The sequence below is a fragment of the Gavia stellata genome, chromosome 6 (assembly GCF_030936135.1).
Source record: "Gavia stellata isolate bGavSte3 chromosome 6, bGavSte3.hap2, whole genome shotgun sequence".
NCBI lineage: Eukaryota > Metazoa > Chordata > Aves > Gaviiformes > Gaviidae > Gavia > Gavia stellata.
In genome coordinates this window covers 33,284,609-33,303,173 of record NC_082599.1, presented here as the reverse complement: position 1 = coordinate 33,303,173, position 18,565 = coordinate 33,284,609, and positions in this window count along the sequence as shown.

Sequence of the window (18,565 nt, the reverse complement as noted above, 5' to 3'; positions counted from 1 at the left end):
ACGTGAGGACCACAGCCAGGCACCTGGAAAGCAAAAGAGGAGAATAGTTCAGGTTGGTACCAAGGGGCAATTACGTCTATGAAACGCTACATGGGTTGAGAGAGAGTTCAACAGCTCAAATAAAATGATTGTGCTTTAGCATTCTTTGACCTATTACACTAGTGATAGTAACAATTTAATATAATTACTAGAGGTTTGATATTTTTTCATTTTATTAAAAGCTCAGAAAAGATAGAATACATTAAATTGCTTGGAAGGAAAAATAGTATCCTAAAATTACACTTTTAGTAATCTTCTGTCCTAACTAAGAAAAAAATACCAGTAAGTGTTTATTTTATCTGCAGTTGCAGAATACATAGATAGATAAAAACAGATTCAAGACAATGCAAGCAAAAGTGGGCCAAATGAATGCTTCCAAAACAAGAAACTTCACATGCAAATCTGAATCGCCCTCCTGCTCCCTCTCTGTAATTTGTTTTACTGCACTCTGAAGCCTTGCGAGACAGTCCTGTCCTGAAACGGATGCCTTGGTGCTCTCTGAACGGATGGTTCAGAATCTCCCAGTCTTTTTCTGTCCTGTAAGCTCTGTGAATTTATATTCATGTTTGGATGATGCGTAAGCCCTTCAAACACACTCTTCAGCTGAGCTGAAAACCAAGTGGAGTGTAAGCCATCCTCTTCTGCCTAATGAAATCCTTCAAATGAGGTGTTGAGTACTTTCTTTGCAACTAGGTATTTCTTAGGGCCTACCATGACTGGCTTCTCAAAGCAAAAGTTTTGTTAGCCATTAAGACCCAGACTGCCAAAAAACCCAACGTAGGCACTTGCTCTATCTGCTGTGCCATTCAAAGAAATAAAGTGTTCAAATATATTCATTGCATCATTGTTTATGACCTACTCACAATGACAAAAGAGAAGGAATGTAATTTGTCCCAAAGTTCACTGACAAATATGAGAGGAAATATTTTTTAAACTAGTGACAGATATGAAAGGACAGTATATTCCAGGTGAGTGAGGAGTAGGCAAAATGTCTCCTCCTTTCAGATATGTTCCTACAAGTTCCTTTTTTTTTTTTTTTAATTCATGCTGACAAGCACACACTGAACTTAGGAGATAAATATTTTACTCAGATTTTATGCTGTCACTGACATGTTTGCACAGCAAGAATCAAGCCTGCTCCCCATTTTCAGGGGCATGCCAAAGCAAGTGCCAACCTATACAGCTCTGCTCTTCAGAAGGCAGACTTCTCTCTGATGGCTATCCCTGGCAGGTACAGCAGGGCAGGGTTGCAGCAAATAGCTAATTGCTTGTCAATTCTGTAGTCTAACAAGTTAAATGCAACTGGTACAAAGGGGCAGCTGCCTATATGACAGCTGCATTTTGGTATTCAACAGCCTGCCAGTGGGAAAATGGCTCCAGCTGCAGGAACTGGCTAAGTAGTTTCCTCCTGCCCAGAGCCTTTGCTGCATTAGCAGGGCTGGGAGCAGTCAGCACTGGCTCTGGGCTCACAGTTTTTTTGCCAATCATGTTATTAACCGTACCTACATTTTACCAAGCCAAAAAGAGGACTTGCATGAATTAGTACTCAATGCTGAATAATTTTCTGAATCAATCACTAGTTTCAGGGCTTGATATAACAGTTGCTAGTTACTGGGTAACATTTTAAAATGTGTGCTAAGCTGCTGTTCAGATGAGATTTTATAGCAATTTGATCTAGAAATGTGATACCGCGAGTTTAACACCAAAGGTTAGTATATAACAACCAAATAGGAGGTTAGGGTACAGGGACTCCTCAGATACGTAAAGTTACTCTTTATCATTTTACTATAGTAAGATACAAACTGGTAACCTGCAGTGAGTTTTGTTCAGATGACCAGCTGATTTACAACAGTAGGAAAAGACATTTCGTAAGCACCACTAGTTATTGCTGCCAGCACAACTTTTGTGCTTTTCTATTTAGAATAGCAACACCTTCAGCTATAGATGCCAGGTACTTTTTATCCTTTTATTAGCTGCTCTCTCTTCCTCTCAGCTTCTTTCACACACCCTTGGTAACTGAACATAAGAAGTGCAGTTCCCAAGATACCAGTGACATGATAATAATCAGCTCTTTATTAAGATGAAAGAAAGCTGGAAGATGGAGTCAGTTACTGGCATTGAGCTGTTAGTAAAAGGCACTGCTAAACCACATCTGCTTAATCCAGAGAGCTTCCAGTCAAATAAAAAACAGGTTCATGTGCTGCTGATGCAGAGACAGATGAATCACAAACTTTTCTGGCAAGCTTTCCTTTACCTTGGCATGGCCCAAGATATGTCCAAATTATTTCATAATTGGAAGCTAATTTTCTTTGAAGAAAAGAAAATCCTCAGGGAGGGTGTTGCATTGGAGAATGGAAGTAACGTGGTGCTTTGCTTCAGGCTTTACGTGCACAGCCCGTGCTACACCTTCCTTGGAGCGCTGGAGAATGACAAATCCACCAGGCAATAATCAGAGGGGCTGTAATATCTGGTGTATTGAGTGGATGGGATCAAGGGAAATGCTGATTGCTCCACTGTGGTTGGCAATGGGGAACACTCTAGTAACAACAACAGACTGTTGTCCAGTCTATTGATAGTCCAGCAACAGTCTATCACACAATTCCCAGGGAGGTCAAGCCCTACCCAGGATTAGCATGAACAGGATAAACTCCAGCATTACAAATGAACAGATAAGTGTGACTGTACCTAAACTGCCTTGCACTGGAAATGCTTTTTTTTCTACTTTCACTGATTTTCTTCCTCACATCTGGTTTTTTTTCTAGCTTGACACCAGGATCTTTCAAACCATTCACTTAGGCACTTGGTATGGGAGGCTCTGTCAAAGGATTTCACATTTAAAACTTGAAATCAATGGGAAACAAATGTTTGTGGTACCACCCAGATTCAAATTCAAATGCTTTAATATAGCACTAGAAATTCCAAAGAGCTGTTGTACTTTCACAAAGCATTTGGGGGGGTGGGGGTGGGGTGGGGTGTTAAACTGATTTCACAGAATCACAGAATCACTAAGGTTGGAAAAGACCTGTAAGATCATCAAGTCCAACCATTAATTTTTTTTGATGAATAAAAAATCTCTGCAATCTATTTTAAGTGTCACTTTCAATATCTGTACATTTATTAATATTTTTCATGAAGTAAAGAATTTTTTACATTTTTTTGAGTGACACAAACCACCAGATAGACATCATACTGCTGTATTTATTTCTAACAATGGCATCTAAAACTGATTTATATGCATTTATGTGTGAATTTATATGCACAAGAGCAAAGAGCTACATTAAGATGCTGGTCACAAGCAGAATGGCAGACACTTTGGCACGGTTTGTGAATCATGTTGGCATCCTAATGAAATTGTTCAAAAAATTGGAAATAGTTTAATAAGGGAAAAGACTCTCTCTCTCGAACAATATGTGTACATATACATATATTTAACATGGGATTTTTTCCAGTTTGTGTTATCACCACACATATTCCTCCTCCTCTTTGGAATTACCTTTCTTCCAATTTGGGATTCCAAGCAGCTACCACTAAGCAACAAAAATCACTCCCAATACATCAGGTCTTGCATCAGTTTACTTATTTTACTTACTCACTTTATATAATAGCTTCTGTAAAATTTCAGTGAACATATTTACCTGTGAATTGCTCAATAAACCATGTCTGCACAGAAAAATCTTTCCTTTGAGTCCCTGTCATTGTGTAGCTCTATCAAACACAATGATCACGGGGGCTTTGAGGATGCAGTGAATCAGTGTTTCAGAGAGTTGAGGAAGATGGAGTGGTAATAGGTAAATAAATAAATGAAAAAGCAGTCCTTGGTGAGATTTCCACATACATTCATTCTGGTTGCTGCCGGCACAGCAGGAGCTGTGTTTCTGCTCAAGAATTGCCTCTCCCCTCATTTGGCCAGGGAGAGACAGTTCACAACTCATATCAGAGGCCTCTGAAGCTCCCTCCTTCTCACCTCAGTAGCTCTGGGAGGCTGTCACAATACAGCTCCAGTAAACTTGGCTCTAGCAGGAACTCATATATAAAGATGTGATTCTTTATGCTCCAATTTTCACTTAAAATGTTTAACAAATATAACTCTTTTCCAATTTTTGTTTCTCATTCTGCAAAATTTAGGGGGCCAAACAAACCTTTATTAACTCTAAATAAATGTTCTTTCATGGAATCATAGAATGGTTTGAGTTGGAATGGGCCTTAAAGATCATCTACTTTCAACCCCCCTGCCGTGGGCAGGGACACCTTCCACTAGACCAGGTTCCTCAAAGCCCCGTCCAGCCTGGCCTTGAACACTTCCAGGGTTGGGGCATGCACAGCTTCTCTGGCCAACCTCTTCCAGTGCCTTACCACCCTCACGGTGAAGAATTTCTTCCTAATATCTAATTTAAATCTACCCTCTTTCAGCTTAAAGTCATTACCCCTTGTCTTATCACTACATGCCCTTGTAGAAAGTCCCTCTCCAGCTTTCTTGTAGGCCCCCTTCAGGTACTGGAAGGCTGCTATAAGGTCTCCCCGGAGCCTTCTCTTCTGCTGAACAACGCCAGGTCTCTCAGCCTGTCCTCACAGGAGAGGTGCTCCATTCCTCTGATCATCTTCATGACTCTCCTTTGGACTCGCTCCAACAGGTCCATGTTCTTCTCATGTTGGGGATCCCAGAGCTGAACACAGTACTCCAGGTGGGGTCTCACGAGAGCAGAGCAGAGGGGAAGAATCACCTCCCTTGACCTGCTGGCCACGCTTCTTTTGATGCAGCCCAGGATATGGTTGGCTTTCTGGGTTGCAAGTGCACACTGCCAGCTCATGTTGAGCTTCTCATCAACCAGCACCCCCAAGTCCTTCTCCTCAGGGCTGCTCTAAATCTGTTTTTCTCCCAGCCTGTATTTGTGCTTGGGATTGCCCCGACCCATGTGCAGGACCTTGCACTTGGCCTTGTTGAACTTCATGAGGTTCACACGGGCCCACCCCTCAAGCCTGTCAAGGTCCCTCTGGATGGCATCCCTTCCCTCCAGCATGTCGACTGCACCACACAGCTTGGTATCATTGGCAAACTTGCTGAGGGTGCACTCAATCCCACTGTCCATGTCGCCAGCAAAGATGTTAAACAACACCTGTCCCAATACTGATCCCTGAGGAATGCCACTTGTCACTGGTCGCCGCTTGGACATCAAGCCACTGACCACAATGCTTTGAGTACCACCATCCAGCCAATTTCTTATCCACCAAGTGGTCCATCCGTCAAATCCATGTCTCTCCAATTTAGAGCCAAGGTTGTCATGTGGGACAGTGTCAAATGCTTTGCACAAGTCCAGGTAGATGACATCAGTTGCTCTTCCCATATCCACCAATGCTGTAACCCCGTAGCAGAAGGCCACCAAATTTGACAGGCACAATTTGCCCTTAGTGAAGTCATGTTGGCTGTCATCAATCACCTCCTTGTTTTCTATGTGCCTTAGCATAATTTCCAGGAGGATCTGCTCCATGATTTTGCCAGGCACAGAGGTGAGACTGACTGGCCTATAGTTCCCCAGGTCTTCCTTTTTTGCCTTTTTAAAAATGGGGGTTATGTTTCCCCTTTTCCAGTCAGTAGGAACTTCACTGGACTGCCACGACTTCTCAAGTATAAGATAGTGGCTTAGCAACTTCATCCGCCAGTTCCCTCAGGACCTGCGGATGCATCTTATCAGGTACCATGGACTTGTGCACCTTCAGGTTCCTTAGATGGTCTCGAACCTGATCTTCTCCTACAGTGGGTGGTTCTTCATTCTCCCAGTCCCTGACTTTGCCTTCCATGATTTGGGCGGTGTGGCTTGAGCACTTGCCAGTAAAGACTGAGGCAAAAAAGTCATTGAGTACCTCAGCCTTCTCCATATCCCAGGTAACCAGGTCTCCAATTTCCTTCCAGAGAGGGTCCACATTTTCCCTAGTCTTCTGTTTATCACCAACATACCTGTAGAAGCTTTTTTTGTTGCCCTTGACGTCCCTGGCCAGATTCAATTCTATCAGGGCTTTAGCTTTCCTAATCTGATCTCTGGCTGCATGGACAATTTCTCTGTATTCCTCCCAGGCTACCTGTCCTTGCTTCCATACTCTGAAGGCTTCCTTTTTGTGTTTGAGTCTGTCAAGGTGCTCCTTGTTCATCCATGCAGGTGTTCTGGCATTTTTGCCTGACTTCCTCTTTGTTGGGTTACATCACTCCTGAGCTTGAAGGAGGTGATCCTTGACTATTAACCTGCTTTCTTGGGCCCCTCTTCCCTCCAGGGCTTTATCCCATGATACTTTACCAAGCAGATCCCTGAAGAGGCCAAAGTCTGCTCTCCTGAAGTTCAGGGTAGTGAGCTTGCTCTGCGGCCTCCTCACTGCCCTAAGGATCTTGAATTCCACCATTTCATGGTCACTGCAGCCAAGGCTGCCCTTGAGCTTCACTTTCCCCACCAGCCCCTCCTTGTTGGTGAGAACAAGGTCTTTCCTTCTGGAGCTGACATGACAATATATTATTAGCATGCTTGTATTTTCTTTACCCTAGCTGTTGATTTAAAGGCATGAGAGGAAACATGCTATGCAGAGAAGCAACTGAGATTTAGTTTTTCTCCTCCTATTTTAGACTTAAATAGAACATGCATCTCTGCTGCAGAACTTAATTCCTCCACATAGTGCAGAGACTTTCAGGAACTCTTTACCAGATTGCATTGCTGATAAAAGCATGTCAATACCACAGCCCACAGGGCTCTGCACTGGTGCAGTCTACTCTTCCACTGTCATTTTCGCCTATACTTAATACATGATGGGGAGATATGGAGAAAGTGACTGAAGTTTTCACAGGGCCCTAGATGGCTGTTACATCAAAGACTCAGTAATGCAAGCTGGGGTGAAGCTTATAATAAGCTAATTCAGGAGCCTTAGTCTCTGAACATGGCCTCCTGAGAGCTCAATGCAGATCATTTTCCTTCATTGTTGTATTCCAGACATTTTGTTTACTCTTAATTAAATAATAGCTGTATTGACCAGCCATAAAGCCATCCCTGACCAACCATAATGCTTTCCATTGACCTTGGAAGAAAATCTTGAAGGTTCAACCTCTCTGCTCTCAAACTTCATTCACATCAATGCTTTGCTTATTGATGATGAAGTCTCCATACCACAATCTCCAGCCAACCTCCAAAGATCAGCAGCATCAGAGTGAATCACTAGACCACACACTACAGAAGAAACTGTGGAGTTAGTACTGATTTAGTGGTTCCGCTCCCTACACATACCAAGGAAATTATAAAAAAAAAAAAGATATTGCCATACAATCTTGTCAACTAACAGCAAGAGAGTAAAAGCTAGCCTTTCCTCCCTCACTGAAGACAAAAAGCTTAGAAATCTGTCCAAAAACCCCACCAAACAGGCAAAAGGTCAAATGCATTTAAAAAAAATCTGAATTCTGACCCACAAGTCCTGTTTGATAAAATTCAAGAGACTATTTTAACATAGGTCAGATATTGCTGAGCTTCTGGAGAGGTGACCATCATGGTACTGTACTGTACTGTCCCATCCCTCAGCTATCTCTGCCTTAACCATAGCTGCAAGAGAAGGCCACTTTTTATTTATTAGGTTCTCTATGCCAGCTACCTGTGCCAGCTGGAATCTCCCCAGGGCAATTAGGATTTCTCCTTTATGTCACCTGTAACCAGTAGTGGATACAGGTGTAATTCAGCACAGGACTCTCAGGCCCCAATCCAGCCAGGCACTTGGTATTGAAGTGAACTTTTGACTTTAATCAGGAAAGTTAAACAAGTACTGGCTTCCAGTGAGTAAAAACTCCACCAGTAGTTTGTATTGACCCACACTATCCCCAGCACATCAAAAAAGGAAACATTTCTGCAATATCATTTGTGCCAGCATGTTTCAAACCACCCTTGCAGAAAACTGCCACAACAACAACAGGAAACGAACGCCCACTGTCTACCCTTCCCCGGGTTTTTAAGAGTCCAATATATCTACGATGAAGCAAACCAGTCACTCAGTCCCCTTTGCCAGATGTGCCAAACACAAAGCATTTCCAATTACACACACAGTTGAGTTTATCAATACAAGAACCATAAGGTAATCTAATGTGGGACTTTAAATTGCCAGCAAGAAAAAAGTGGTAAGAAAGTGTGATTCAAAATACCATGAATCTGGCCCAGATTGTAAGTGAAACAGCAGCTTTGGCAGTTTTCAGTAAAGCTGCACAGACCACGTATTCCTCTTTTTGTTCTCCTGTAACATGTGCAGCCACAGCATTGCTAGCACCTTTGCTTTTCCTTCTTCTTCTGTCATTAGCAGTGCTCTGTACAAAAGATGACCAGGGTGTGATCCATCAGCCTTGGAGATAAGCAGTAAATCCACTGAACCAAACATACCTTAAATCAGTTCTTTAACGAACAAACCCAGCAGAGAAATGGCTTAGAAATGGGATACAATTGTATAAAAGATACCACGGCAGCATTTTTTCCTTTCTTTCCTTTTTCTTGTTTGGACGGAGACTGATCTGTGTGCTAAAGGCCCCTTTCTGTGCAGAAGCCCCCAAGATGATCTGGCTGTAAGCTAACAAGCTGATTGCAAAGGAAAGTTTTAGATTCCCCTTTTGACTAAATGGAAAGACTGCATACGTTTTCTGCCATGGTTTGTTTATGATGTAAATGATGGCTTAAACGTTGTTCTTCATTGAAAATAGTCCAGCTTCCCATAATCTGGCGTTGATTTTCAGTGCATATTTTGCAGCTTTTAAATACATTTTTGGCAAGAAAGTTAGAAATTTTAGCCTCTGATATTAAAATCTGCAACTGGACTTGAGTGTGGAAACATTTTTCCAGGTCTTCAGTCTGCTCCATTTTAGGAAGCTCCATTTTGGCCCCGGATGTGTGAGAATGTTGCATTTGAGCCATCAGTGGGTGTAAAGTGCACTATGGCTCCAGCAGGATCATTTTTCTGAAGCCATTTCTGAACAACAGGAGAGTCTGTGGCTTGCTGTGGCAGTGTGCATCTTTGGATTTGCTCTCCCAGTTTATTAACAAATTAACACATCATGTAGTTTTGGAATTCTGGATGATTTCTTGTTAACACACAGTAAAATATTTGTAATTCTTAAAATATCTAACCCTCAATTTTATCATTCAATGCAATCTCTTCATGCATATGCCTATTTGATGAAATTAAAACACAAAAGCAAAAACAAAACAAAAGCACTTCTCTGCTGCTAACGATGACTAAAGTTGCTAATACTCCGAATGCAAGTGTACAGTTTAGACTCTCCTGAACTACAGTCATTAAGGTTTTAAGTGGCAGACATCTCTTCACTGATGTTGAAGTTAGCATTGGATTCAGACATTCAGATATTCAGACGTTCAGTGTACATTATGGCTTATTTAAACAGTACCCTTCATTTATAGCTGTGAATATATAGCTGTGAATAATAAAGATCCAGATGCACACCCACCGCTACACCAAATCACACTGCTGTGAGAAAAATAAACTAAAAATATATATGAAAATCATAGTGCTATAATACTATCCCATCACCCTCCCTCAAGACACTTAAAATGCCAGGCTGAATTCTAGTAGAATGAATTTGTTTACACAGAGTTTGGGCATAACAAGGTACAAAGATCCAGCAACAGAGTCCTGAAAAATCTCAGAGAAGGTATTGTATGTCTGGTTTGAACACAATGCTGGTATGATGTGTCAGTCTTTTAATAAAAAACTCTATTTGTGTATATCTTATTGAAAAGCCACTACACTGTAATACCAAAAAGAGAGTAGCTATTAAAACTGGAGCCTTTGCAAGTGTTGTATGGCACTTATGATGGAAACAACCATTAAATTCTGGCCCAATAGGTGCAATATGATGCAGCAAATAAAGTAGTTACTAAAGGCAGCCTGCCCTGACAGCAGTGGAAGGGGAAGAGGCAAGGCTTACCCATCAGCACACCAGAGGTGGTTGATATTAACTGAAAGATATCTATTGACTTCAGTAAACTTTACATTTAGTCCTTAAGAAAGAATGAGTTTTGCCAGAAGTTGAGAAACTTGTTGGTTTTTCCCTCTCTCTTGCTCTCTCTCCAAGGTGCAGCTCTGCAGCAGCTGACTGAAATAGACTGAAAGCCTGAGTTCGATTTCCAGTTGATGCAATTTTTGGTTTGAGTGGATATCCACCAGCAGATAAATTTATCCCACCATCACTTTCTACAATAGCTTTGACTCAGTATTGCCTCATTTGACCTCACGATCAAAGTGTATATGGCTTCATTCAGTAAATGTAAACTGCCAGGGATGGAGGACATCTTTGGATACCTCCTAGTGTCAAACCAGAGTGGGGCTCGGACTCTAGCTCTCTGGTCATAAGCACTACCGGGTGGGTGATACCAACAGTGCAGGCTTTTCTCCACCACAGAATAATGTCAAGAAATACCTCGCCCATAATCAGAGATGACCTCAAAAGATTGTAGCTTAGTGAGATGGACTGGAAATTTAGGTTATGAAATGTTCAAGATGTTAAATGAGGTTTCAGTTTGGGTTAGCCGCATAATGGGAAAACAAGGATAATTTAGCATTTACAAAAAAGCTTGTCAAGTTTTGTTTCCTTCTACCAATATTAGCCAGGGAGATTTGGATCTTGCTTGCAAACAGACTCTGGGGAGAAAGGAGGATGGAAAGGTTCCACGTTCGACCTCTCTTTCTCACCATGCTGAATATCAGTAATGGACCACTCAGACAATTTCCTTCTCTTTGAAACTATTGTACTCTGCCGGGCAGATGTGCAATACTAGTGCAAGCACCAAGAAATATGACAATAACCCTATGGGATTCTATATATTCCATGAGCTTTATGGATGCTTTCCCATAAATACCAGATAGACAGTTGAATACTAAACTGATTGTGTGCATTGGTTTTAATTTACTCCCTCCTACTTCACTCCGTTCATCTCCTGCTCCTGTTGCTCTCTAAAGTCTGTTTGACAATTTCTGTTCTACCTCCATATTTCTCCTCTACACTTTTTATGCATAATTGGATTACTGTTTTTTTCAAGCATTTGAATATTTTTCCTGTTCTCTTTTCTCATCCTGTTATAATTTCCTAGATTTGGTTTCATTCTCATAGTTCATGCACCATTTGATTTCCTAGTTGGTAGATTTCTTTGCATCTCTCTATTTCTTCTCTTCCCCCACTCATTCAACACCGCATGTTCCTCCAAAGGCTGATTCCTCATTCTGAGTTTTATTCCAATATCTTTTCTCCTTTATCACTGCCCTATCACAGTGTGTGCAATAGTTTCCAAGTGAATCTCAGAAGTTGTAAAGAGGTACCCTTCAAAATTACATCACATCTGTATTTGAACTTCCACAGAGTGCCACCTCTTCTAATAACAGGGGGGAAAAAAGGATAAAAGTTTATTTTAAATGGAAACTATACTCTTTTAACTGCACAGATTTCTTGGAAAGTATAACCAGCTAATATCTGTGAAATGCTTCCAGCATTTAGAAAGCATGCCAAAATTGAAAAGTGCGAGTTGAACATGAACAGATTTGGAGCTGCCCTGTAATAATTACAAATGCTGACCTGCTTATTGGAATAGATACTGTGCAGATGGATTGGTTTTGTTTATTAGTGGGAAAAAACAGCTAGGACAGAAAAAAATAGAGACAGATAAGTCACTTTTCTTTGGACAAAGGAAGATGGTTCAGAGACAATAACAGGACAAGAAAAAGCCTGGGTAACAAGGGAAGAGTAGCAGTTTTAAACACAGCATGTTCTCAAGTAAGAGAATTATCCTGGGAGCTAGACTGAGACAAAGGCCCCCTTCCTTTGGTTGTCTGAAGAAGTCAAGCCTGGACCACTAGCCTGGATCTGGTTGGGACCCCACTGTGATTACAAAGAGCTAAAACTTTATTCAATCAAGTAGCCCATTGAGTTAAAACTAAGCACATGTGTCTCTGCAGGACCAAAGGGTTATTTTGCAGTGACTTTTGTGATTTTTGTCTGAGATGATTCAAGAGCAAAATCTCATAGCTTCAGTTGACTTATTCCTCTGAATATTTCAAATATTCCAAAGTTCTCTAAAGTAGTTTTAACATTCCTTTTAAGCTTTCTTATTAATGTAGAGTGGCCAGTGTCTTTCCCATATGAAATTTCCCTTAAACGCTCAAACTCAGGCAAAGAATTTCTGTGTTCATGCCAATAGTCCCTCTCCATGGACAGACCATGAAGACAAAACCAAAAAGAAATCAGCCCCTGGAAAAAAAACGTCTTGCAAAATTATTGTTAAAGAATAGTTAATAAAGCACAGAAAAGCCATGTGAGAATACTCCAGCCAGAGAGTTATGCATATTTTTCAGATTTTTAATGCCTTTTCTGATGAACCTTAAAAATCTCGGTTCTCCATTAGCATCCAGCCTTTGAGTCAGCAATCAAGAGGGAATAATTCAGAACTGACATCACAGGCAACTTCACAGTTTAATGTCAGTGGATGACAGGGAAAGGAGAGACTTGCATCAGGTTTTCATCAAACTGTGTTTAGAACTTATCATGGGTTTCTAAACACAGGTCTGACCAGTCCCACATTTGGCACCAAGTGCAGCTTTTCACAGCCTGCCCTGGAAAGGATTTTTGTGACTTGATTTCTTCCTTGTCAGATGCCGTAACCATTTTTAGGTGACTAATGAATATTTTAATCTGACCTTCTAATCTCCAAGTGTGTTACATGCCAAAGAATAATAAGATAGGGGATAGTATGTTACAAAATAGATGATTTCATTTAAAATCAGAAACCTTTGCCAAATTTCACTGTAGTTAATATGTTCTGCAATATGCCAAAAATATCAGACAAGCAGGCGTCAGTATGATTAATTTCACCGCTATTTCCTTTTCTCCCTCAAATTGACCACTGAGGCCACTAAACTGGCATGCATAAGCATACACTTTGCACATGTTAACTGAAGTGTTTGTCAACAAATTACATTCCTTCCTCCATTAGTTGGTCTTTGGTCAGCCATCTTGAGCTATTATACAAGAATTAGTATCAGATGAGTGGTTTGCTTTTACATATGCATCTATGCCAAATTGAAATGGGTAAAGAAGATTCACAATAGAAAGAGTTTTTTGCTTTTTAAGATCTAGTGTACAAATTTTAGTTCACTGTATCAAAACCCCCTTGAGTATATCTTGGATCCAGAACCATTTCAAATGCTTCTAGTTTTTGGATCTCTTCTCATCTAGGATCTTACTTGTAGATTATGGCTAATAATTCATAAAATAAGAGGTTTTCATATCCAGTTCCTGCCCACTGGTATACAGTTGTGAATGTCACAGATGCCAGCTGAAGTTTCATCTACGTTCCAAAGAATGAAGTGTAAGCTCTGTCCATTGACATCTCACAATAAGTTTAAGTAACAACATTAAACTGGCAGACAGCTCAGGTCCAGAATAAAGGTTCAAAGCATGTTTGGAACTGCTTTTTCTTCCACAGTACAAAGAACATATTTTTTTCCAGAGCAGTAAGTATAATCCTATCTTCTATTTAAAGTATGCAGTTTATTATGCCACTTTTTCACTTACGTTTTTCTATAAGGTCTCTTAATCCATTTCACTGAAAAGGGGATTTAGCAAGTGTAGCACATATCAGATTTCCTGATAGACAGATTTCCTGTTTTTTTCTTTCATTAGCGAATGCAAAGCTATTTCTTTTTCAAACTGTTCATAAGTGGGAGCTGAATGAAAAGGAGATTTCCTTTTTTCCAACTACTGTACAAGAACTCTGTGTCTACAAGTGTGTTGGAGAAAGATCAGAGGAATATTCATGTAGTGTCATGCATATGTACAAAATTTCTAATTGGTTAGTCATACATTATGCAAACTTGTCAAACATCATGTTAAAATGTATACCAGAGTTTCAAAAATGATGAATTATTATTAATCCTTCTGAGATTCCCAAAGCAGGTAAAAGATGACTGAATTAATCCTCATGATGATTATGTAAGACAGGCAGTATCTCACTTTGAAAGACAAGAATCATTATTTTCTATAAGGACTTCTCAGTTTGAACCTTCAGTAATAAACTTCCTGACATGGATTCTTAAGAGGTATCAATAATCTAGAGATCGCAGTGTGTCAGATAGAGCTGTACCTGTCATCCCCTTCCGAACCAGCAAGGAAATGGCCTTTGTGACTATAGGAACAGACACACAAAAAGCTGACAGAATTAAAGTTCTGAAGGAAAATACTGACCGAAGTGGGTCTCCCAACATCAGGCAAGGACTCTGACACAGCCCAGCTGAGAAGTCAGGTCTCCCAACTCCACAACTTAACTGTGAAAACATCATTTTGACTATCCTACGCTATATTCTAGGGCTCAGAGACTTCTGTATTGGTCACAGCTTCTTTGCAATAGTCCCTCCAAATATTCGTGGTGGTTTATTGCAAAATATTATTGTTTTCCATGTACCTGCGTTTTTTCCCCCTTCTTTACATGTGGTCTTCTTGATTCTTAGAATAGCTGTACTGCAACTTCATTACTTTGTGGCTTACTGAAAACTTTTCAGTTCCATACTCCAAGAAACACATGAAGGAAACCCCCTTATCTTTGGCCTCAGGGTGCTGCCTCTGCACATGTGGAAGTAGGAAATGAAAACAGCAGTCTCCAGAGAAGTCTTGCCAATCTGACTCTGCCTCCTGCAGAGGACAAGCCTGTAACGATGTGAAAGTTTCAGCTGTCAGGTTACTGAGGTAGAGGGAGGAGGAAGGAAGGTGGAAGAATTTATTTAATCTCTCCTTGAAAACTTGCTGTGACCCAGGGAAGCCATCTAAGCTACAAATCCAGAGTTCATAAATCCTCCGCCGCACTTGCTAGAGACTCCTGTAATTTTGAACACCTCAGAATCATCACTAAACAGTGGCACATCTGACAGCTTTGGTTGGAGAAACAAATCCTTCAGTCCTTCTACAAAATAATTTCAGAGGCAGTGAGACTAGAACCAAAGCCTGTACAACACCACAGCAATTCTTCTCCCATTTGGCCACCGTTGGGACGCATCTGCAGTCACAGCTCCCTAAGACCAGGATGGTCAGCTGTCCCAGGGCCGCAACTCGTACCAAAAATATTTACAGAGCTGAAAGGCTGAAAGCCCCTGGATGCATACTACATACCTTAAAAAGCTCAAAATGGGGGAGCTCTGGGGGAAATTAATTGGCAAGAAGTGAAAGTGGTTCTCCAGGTGTCCTCCACAGCTCACTGAGCAAGCCTCTGCATCCCAGCGCAGTTTGGGAACTGTATTTCAGATGCCTTTTAGGCTTGTTTCCTCCCCCAGCCCTGCTTCCAGGAACACGAGGCACCCCCCGCAAGAAACCACTCAGCTCAAGTGCAACGTGAGTTTCAAGAGCTGTAATTCAGCTACATCTGCTTTTGTAGGCAGTGGACAAAAAGGGATTTCTGATTATACAACTGGAGGGGCTGAATGCAAATGATGATGGCTGCTGTTTTCTTCATCACGAGGTCTCACATCCAGTCCCCCAGACAACCCAAACAGGGGGGCCTCCCCACAGCAGCTCGACTTTTGCAGAATCTCCTAAGAGAAAGGCTGCTGCAGTGCAGGGTTTGGGCAGCTCCTCTGCGTGGTAGTCCACAGAGAAAATATTTCCACCTTTAGCTCTAGTCGGCACAGCAGCTGAGCTGGAAGAGAGCCATGCTTGTGCAGATGGGCAGGGAAAAATCAAAAATCAAAAGAAGGCCGAAAGCAACTTTTATTTTTTTGGTAATATTGTGATTGTGGAGTATCTGATTAATGACCTTAGAAGTTTTAGAGAGGGCAGAGTTCAGGACAAGCTTAATTTAAATGTAGTTCACAGTTCAACATAATTAGTAGTAAATAATGAAGAGACTCCTGGTCTGAAATTCAGGGACTTGGACTCTTTTTGCATCACATCACTGGATCACCTGTTTATAATTTGAAGTATAACAACCTGATGACATTTTGATGTCTCTGTAGCTATCTGGGGACTTTTTATAGCTTGCAGAAATCCTGCCTAACCTTTTTCTCTAGCATACAGAAAGATATTCTGCTACGACACATTCTTGAGCCTCTGCTTCAGCAAAGGCTTTAACACTTGCTTTGAAATAAGCCAATACTGGAAGGCTTTGCCTTACAACTTGCACATTAGTTCATATTTGAAATCAAAGCTAGTTTTCAGATGACTTTTCAGATTACTTCAGATGATACACCCTGCCCAGTGTTGGTTTACACTAAAAATCTCTAAGCATTTTTATCTGGGAGGGATTTTCTGCTTGAGAAGGAGAGGTTGGGCTTATTGAGCCTATTATTTCTTTGGGTTTTTTTTTTAATTTTTACTCTTTGATGACTTGGAAGACTGATACCTGGAAATTTTTCGATAGCTCTTGAGAAAGGAAATAGGAAGAAGCAACCCACACTGGGTTGGAGCCTATACGACTTAGTTTTAAGTTTTAGCATGCAGCATATTCATTATCAAATTACTACCCCTATAAAGCATAGTTTGCGAGAGCTGTGGCAGACTAGCATTTAACAGAATGGAGACAATGTGTACAGCTATAAAAAAACCACTAAACTAAAGCTGTATGACAAACGGGGCTGCACAAAGACTTTCACTGCTTACACAGTTTCTTTGTTTTAACTCTAGGATTACTAACTTAGCTTTGGCTTCCAAATAATTAAAACCTATTGTAATTATCCTCATTAATGATACCCTTTAATATAAAAATGCCTGGCTTCAAAAGATGGTGATATAATGAGGGCAGAGCGCAATGGTCATGTACTACTTTTTGCTTCCAGGCACTTTGGAGGATCTAATACACGTTTATACTTATTTTTTGCCTTGTTTGGGTCTTATTCCACTTCCTCTGTGGTTGCCTTGCTCTGGGTCTGTGACAACAATCAATGATAAAGGCGGACTACATACGATTCAGCTGCAGACGTACAGTGTAAAAATTAGACAGAGAGCAGTAACACACACCATAAAAACAGTTTCTGGGGAGGGTGTTCATGTAACCCCATCCCTGTCTTTTTCTCCTCTCCTCGTTTCCCCAGGGAACTACATTTAAGAATAATCCCCTGTTTTAGCATATTTGAACAAGGAAAATTAAATCAGCTGCTTCCCTGGCTACAGTTCCCAACATTATTAGGAAATGCTTAATGAAGGCTCCTCAGAACCCCTTCACACATCTTGTTAACTAAAAGCCCATGGTTTACGGCTCCTAGACACAATAGCCAAAAAACGCCAATTAACAAAAATGCCTTATTCAGAGAATATACATAACTGAAATATTAGATACAGATAATACTGTACTGGCTGATATTAGGATGGAGGCTTCCCATATTAGAGATGTACAAACCGGGTAATACACATTGCTCCTCACAGCCTTTTGCCTTGGAGCAGCTCTAGGTTATGAGGGGATGGGAGGCATGGACGGAGGCATAGGAAAAGCCCTTAGCAATTGAGCCAGTGGCCTGGACAAAAGAGAGTACTGTCAAGAAATAGCCTTTCATGAGTCCTGATAGCCACTACACAAAAAGGGACCTCAGGTGAGAATTTTTTTTTCTTAAGATTTTAAAAAAATTAAGTTTGGGCAAATTTTAACCACCAGAAAGGCAAGAACATTGAAGAACAAATATAGAAATCCTGGATCCTAGAAAAAAAATTGCAGGGCCCTTGAGAGTGCTAGGCTGTATGCCAGCATTAAGCCAGCCAGTGTCATAAGTAGAACAAGAAATGGGGACAGACCCAAAGCCCACTGAAGTCATAGGCAAATGTTCTGCTGATTTCAAGGTAATAGGGCTAATGTAGAAGTGCCCTCCTTAACCAAATTTTAGTTTTGTTAGCACACCAGCCTTTTACCACCAATTTATCCACCCCCATTTATTTTAAATAAAATATAAAGGTATTGTCCAATATTGCCTGTTAACAAATACTAAAAGGAAACCAAATCAATAGTTTTCCTGTTTCTTAGTCCAACCTTACAATGCAAATAACAGAATCCTTTTCAAATCTGCACTTTCCATCCATATGTGTATCCACATCAGTTGTTGTCATGTGATTTTACTCATAGACTAAGAAACAGACTCTAGCAGTCATTAAAACATAGTACAACTAGCACTCTTAGCAGTGTGGCATAAGTCAGTCTGAGATGCTTTTAAGGATTCTGCACTGCTTAACCTGTTTTGTCTAGAGGTATCTCAGGATTTCTAAGAAGCATGGTTTGGGGTTTTTTTTCCCAAGATAATGGAAATATGCTACAGATGATAGCTGCAACTTTGGTAGCTGTACAGGACCTATAATCTAATATTGCCCACTGGAAGGTGAAGCAAAGTAACATGGCTCCTAGGTCTGAGTCACCTAAAGTAGTGCCTGTAATCTAGTGTTGGGGCAATTTAGGAGGGCTCAGGGGTTTCTGTATGCCATAGATGCAGGCTGTTGTTTAAGGTGCTTAAGCATTACCTTACCGTGTTTAAACATTCAAAACAAACAGAAAAA